We start from the raw sequence: 6000 nt of genomic DNA, 5'->3' as shown, positions 1-6000 counted from the left end.
TCAGTGGTGGAGGCAGATACACTAGTGAAGTTTAAGAGACTACTAGACAGGTATATGGAGGAATTTAAGGTGGAGGGTTATATGGGAGGCAGGGATTGAGGGTTGGCACAACATTGTGGGCCGAAGGGCCTGTAATGAGTTGTACTATTCTATGTTCTATGTTGTAACACTCAGAGAAAGGTCTATATGGTCAGAGTGAGAATGCAGAAACTCCCTAAGGACAGCGGCTGAGGCCAGGATAGAACCTGGATCACTGACTCTGTTGCTCCGTGAGTTCCCAGCCATACTCTCATTGTCCCTCTGCCAACTCACAGAAGGAGTTTGTTCCATTCCCTTGACCCTTTGCCAGAGTCCTGCTGATTTTCTATTCCAAGTGATCACCCACTGTAATATGCTCATAGTCGATGCTTCAGTGTAACAGAAGGTGCAAACTGCTTCGTGGAGACATAAGAGATTACAGATATTAGAATATGAAGCAATGGAGGAACTCAGTGGGTCAGACAGGAGAGGATGGAAGTGTTTCAGCTTGGGATGCTTCATCTTGACTGAAAGAAAGAAAGATGTTGCCTCCTCTCTTCCTTTCAATCCAGATGAAGTCCCAATTTGAAACATCAACTGTCCATTTTCTTCCAAAGCTGCTGCAATCCTTTGAGCTCCTCCAGCATTTTATGCATTACAATCTCTATTTTACTTCCTCAAGCTGCATTCTGGGCTTCTGCTCGGCATTTGATGGCCAGGTGATGAAGGAGCTGCAGAATCCGGGGCTCTGTCCACGCTTGAGGGCCAAGACGTAGATATGTGATATCCATGGATGCGTCCCTGGACCAATAACGGTGCGAGCAAGCGGCATGAGGGCTGGTGAGTGGCTGTGCCTGGAGTACGGGGTGCCATAATTGGCTGGTCCAGGGGTTGATACTGTAGAGTGAAGCCCGAAGTCTGGAGGTCATAGCCCAAAGGTCACGAGACTGGAGACTGGAAATCAGAGGCTTGGGGTTGGAGGACTGAGTGTGTGGGTGTGGGTCAGGGGAAAGAAAAGGGCTGGTTTTGCTGTTGTTGTGTTCTGTGTTGTTCTGTTGAGCATTGCAGGCACGCTATGTGGGCACCAGACAGTGTGGGGACAATTGTGGGCTGCCCCCAGCACAATATTACTTGGGGTGATCCAGAGTTCAGAGTTCGACTCTGGTGCCTTTCTGTGAGGAATCTACACGTCCTCCCCAAGGAATGTGCGGGCTCTTCATGAGTGTTCCAGTTTGCTCTCGCACTCCAAAGATGTACAGGGTAGGTAAATAGGTCGTTGTAAATTGTCCTGCGACTAGATTAAGGTTAATTGAGTTTCTTGAGGGTTGCTAGGGTGACGTGGCTCAAAGGGTTGACTGCTCATTGTATCAATAAATAAATGAAACTGAAGTATCTCTCAAGTCCATGTACTTATCCAAACTTCGCTTAAATGTTACAATTGAACCCACACCCGCCATTTCTTCTGGCGGCTCGTTCTGCACTCGCAAAACCCTCTGAGTGAAGAAGCTTCCCCTCATTTCCCCCTTAAATATTTCACCTTTCACACTAAACTGCACCTCTAGTTCTCATCTCACCCAAACTGAGGGGGAGAAAGCCTGCGTACTTTTACTGTATCTATACCCCTCATATTTATGTGTATCTCGATAAGACCTCCATCACTCTTCTGCACTCCAGGGAATACAGTCCTTACCTTTTCAACCTTTCCCCAAAACTCAAGTCCTCAAATCCCTTCAACACTCTGGTTAAAAACCATCTGCTTCACGAATGTACAAGATGGCCTCTTTCCCCTGTTACGAATGTGCCACAACTCTGAGGGGCCGAAGGGTACAAAGTAGCCCCCTCCTTTTTGAGAATCGCAAGATCGCTATTAATTCGGGTCTGGGATCCAGGAAATGAGAGAGAGACGTCCAGAATACACAGGGTTTGGAATGTGTCCTGGCCTCAGCGAGACAGAGCCACGGATAACGGCCATTGTCTCTTGGAGACGGAATTGTGTATTGAGTACTGTACTATTCATTGAAGCCCTCAGGGAATGACCAGAGTGGGCTGGTTGAGGGATTGCATCATCCCAACCTGATTGACTTCTGAGACCCCGAGAGTAAGGATAAAAGAGGGTCTGGGGAACAACCCCTGCAGACACACCAGGAGAAACGTACGAGACCGGTGGAGGCTTGTGTGTGTCCATCCCTGCCCAGATGACAAGTCTTCCACGGAACGGCCTCGCTAAAGGAAGAATACGGATCAAGATCGGATAAAGGAAAGCCGGCAAGTTTCTAAAATCTGTCTCTCTCCAACCAAAAGCTGCAGCCTGAATGAACTGAGTGACTTTTATATTTCCGTCGGAAAATACATTATCCCCTAGACAACGATAGAGCTTATTTCTTATTGATTATTATTATACCCGCGCTTTTAGATTTAGTATTGATGACATATATTATCTGTATGTTTGCATTGATATTATTTTTGTGTATTTTTACTAATAAATGCTGCTAAAAATAGTACCATCAGACTTCAACGGACTTCTCTATCTTTGCTGGTGAGTGACACAGTTTCGGGGTTGGTAACAACTTGGGGATCTCGTCTCGAGGTAACATCCCGCTCTGGTCTCCAGAACCACTTATATGACCGATTCCTACTTGTACTCTGAAATGAAGCTGGCAAGCCACACTGATCAACGAATATTTCAGGGTGGATGTCAAATGTTCAATAACAGGGAAACAAATGTGACACTGTGGGAAAGGTTTCACTGCTAATGTGATGCTTTTTCTATCGAAGCAGAGTTTGGGTCATGGTTGGAGATAACGTGTGCTTTGGAATATGAGCCGTCCAGTGAGGGGAGTGTGTTTTCGTGTTGTGTGCCTGACACCAGGATGATCTGGGTCTCTCGTTCGGCGGGAGATGAAGAGAGAAGACACTGGAGAGAAGAGGTCGTAAGACTCAACCCAGAGCGGGGCCATGATTCGACACAGCCTGGGGGATTGGAGGGAGATCGGTGAAACTGTGAGCTTCAATGTGGGTTCATTAGACTTTCATTAAAATGCGCTCTTTTTTGCTTTTTCTTTACTAACCCTTTAGTCGGATTAAGAACTACAATGCTAAATCATTTAATTACAGCATATGCACTTGTTACGTACCCCGTAACTGGGTCACTCACCAGCAAAGATAGAGAGGTCCGTTGAAGCCTGATGGTACTATTTTTAATGGTATTTATTGATAAAAATACACAAAAGTAATATCAATGCAAACATACATATAATATATGTCGTCAATACTAACTCTAAAAGCGCGGGTATAATAATAATCAATAAGAAATAGCTCTATCGTTGTCTAGGGGATAATGTATTGTCCGATGGAAATATAAAAGTCACTTTAGTTCATTCAAGCTGCAGCTTTTGGTTGGAGAGAGAGACGGATTAAAACTTGCCCATTCCTTTTATGATGTCGATCCTTCGAGAGTCATTGGGGCTGATTTCTCCCTTAGCTAAGCCGCCTTCCGTGGTAGGGCCTTAATCCTGGGGCAACGGGAAAGGACACACGTGGGCCCTCCACCGGCTATCGCTATTAAACGCCGTCACGGAACTTCTAGCGTTTCTCCTGATGCGTGTCAAGTGCTGTTCCCCAGACTCTCTTTAATCCTGACGCACAGGGTCTCAGATGTCAATCAGGGTGGAATGATGCCATCCCCCAACCAGCCCACATTGCCTGAGGGCTTCCACGAAGTACAGTATTCAATACACAATTCCGTCTCCAAGAGACAACGACCTGTTCCGTGGCTTTGTATCGCTGGGGCCAGGACATTCCAAACGTCTCTCTCTCATTTCCTGGGTCTCCTGCCCTGACTTAATAGCGATCTTGTGATTCTCAAAAAGGGGGGCGGGCACAGGCATAACACACTGTATTGACTGTTATTTTGTGGTTCTGATTTGTAACAGGGGAATGAGTCTTGCAGCATCACACAAACAGGGTGTGATTGCACCTCAATCTCACACGTTTTCCGGGACTGGACATCGTCTTCACTGGCCTTACGCAGCCGACGGAACCAGAGCGTTTCACAAGGTTAAAAGTTAAACGTTTTCTTTTGTCGGAGTTGGAATTGGAATTGGTTTGATCTTGTCATAACTACTGAGATACAATGAGAAGCTTGTCTTGCATGCTGTTCAAACAGATCAAATCATTACACAGTGTATTGAGGTAGTACAAGGTTAAACAATAACAAAGACAAAACTGTGTCTGGTTATAGCTGTAACCCTATTGTAACTATTTGCACTATTTAGTCAGAAACCTCTAGTTTGAACATGTGCCATGTAGAATTGAGTATTAAACTCGGAGCATCTCTCTGATTCATTCAGGAGAGAATAATATAGTATCCTTGGACAGTCCTGCCTTTTGGAAATAGTGCGCTCTCCACTTGTGCAACACCCTTTTGAATGCCGACTGAAGAATTCACTTCTGACTAAGCATATGACTGCCTTCCAGTCTCGATGCCGATCAACAGTTTAAGATAATCAATATTTCTTTAATTTTTGTTTTGTCTTTCCAGTATTCATTCCATATTCCTTCATTAATTTCAGATAAACTGCGCCACTGGTGGGTGTCACTGCCCTCTGAGAGGCTGCTGAAGGAACTCTTGAAGGTATTATCAGAATTCTAAGAGTTATGGATTGGACGCTGGTTCATTTTGGGCCCTTTCAGTTCTGGCTTGTTTGTGATTGGCGGGCCAGGGGTTTGGGTGATCTGTTAAATTCTGTGCAAGGAAGGGGTTAGGGTTAGGGTTAGGGTTTGAGGGTTTGAGAGTTTTTGCTTAGTTTTCATTTCGTACGGGGGGTGAGCAATTGATGTATTTCTTTCAACTACTTCTATGCTTTTCTGTATTTTATGGCTATCTGAGAAAACAAATCTCGGAGTTGTAATCGGCATACATACAATACATACATGTAATAAAATGAACCTTTGATCTTTTGAACTTCCTCAAGCTTTTTTCAACATCACTGCTTTCTTTCCTTTGTGCTATCAAACATTTCTCCATTTCTCTACTTCTGACCTTCTTCTTACCAAAGCCTTCCCCATTTTTTTCTCTGCCCACGTAAACTTTTCCAAATTTTCATGAAAAAGAAGCATCAACTCTCAACTCGCCCCTCCAGAGGAGGTTGGCTGGCCTGCTGATTCTTTCAACATTTTCCAATTTAATTTTAGATTTCCTATGCCCACAGTCATTCAGCAAAAAGAGAAATCGCTGCACTCAGCAGGTCTGTGGAACGAAAATAGAAGAAAGAAACTGAGCCGCAGTAAGGCCTGTCTGCCTGCTTCTTTGTAGATCTCTCTTTCCAATGTTTGTTTCACAGATGCATGAAGATGAGTTGTTACTCAAGTCTGTGTTGGGCCTCATTGTAACAGTGCAGGAGGTCAATGGGAGTGGGACAAAGAATTCAAGGCCCAGGCAATGGGAAGGTCAGAGTAACACCTGCAAACTGAGCTCAGTTTATTTTGTATGGTCTCAACTTTCACGCAGGTCTCACAATCCCACTATTAGCAAAACATCACATGGACAAAAGAATATTCAACCAACTTTAAGCATCAGTCACTATTTTGGGTTATTTGGTCTCATCCTATTGAAGATACTCCTTTTTTCCCAACCATTCCCCCACCTTGTTGCAGTTCCTGAAGTTCCCTTTTCCTTGGATGCTGCCTGACCTTCTGGGTGTTTCCAGCAATGACTGTTTTAATTTCAGAGTTCCAGCATTTAAAGTTTCATTTTGATTTCACAGCACTTCCTTTTGAATTCTGACACCTATTTAACCTTCAAATAACATCACTGCAGAGTGACAGCATGACTCTTCATCGAATCTATTCTGTCCAAATTACAAACAGCCGGTTTTCCCCCATAGATGCTGCCTGACCCTTTAAGAACTTCCAGCAGTTTGTTTTCAATCCAGATTCCAGCATAGAACATAGAATAGTACAACTCATTACAGGCCCTTCGGC

The 6000-nt window shown here is 44.4% G+C and overlaps 1 long non-coding RNA gene across 1 annotated transcript in view; it reads left to right on the top strand.

Moving 5' to 3' along the window:
- Nucleotides 1–706: 706 nt before the first annotated feature.
- Nucleotides 707–6000, top strand: part of LOC132385458 (uncharacterized) — a 392959-nt gene continuing 387665 nt past the window's right edge. The window contains exons 1-2 of the long non-coding RNA XR_009509187.1: nt 707–858; nt 4590–4651. This is a non-coding gene — a long non-coding RNA (uncharacterized LOC132385458). The remainder of the gene's footprint in view (nt 859–4589; nt 4652–6000) is intronic.

Source organism: Hypanus sabinus, assembly GCF_030144855.1.
Source record: "Hypanus sabinus isolate sHypSab1 chromosome 24 unlocalized genomic scaffold, sHypSab1.hap1 SUPER_24_unloc_15, whole genome shotgun sequence".
Taxonomy (NCBI): Eukaryota; Metazoa; Chordata; class Chondrichthyes; order Myliobatiformes; family Dasyatidae; genus Hypanus; species Hypanus sabinus.
This window is presented reverse-complemented; position numbering and strand designations above follow the sequence as displayed.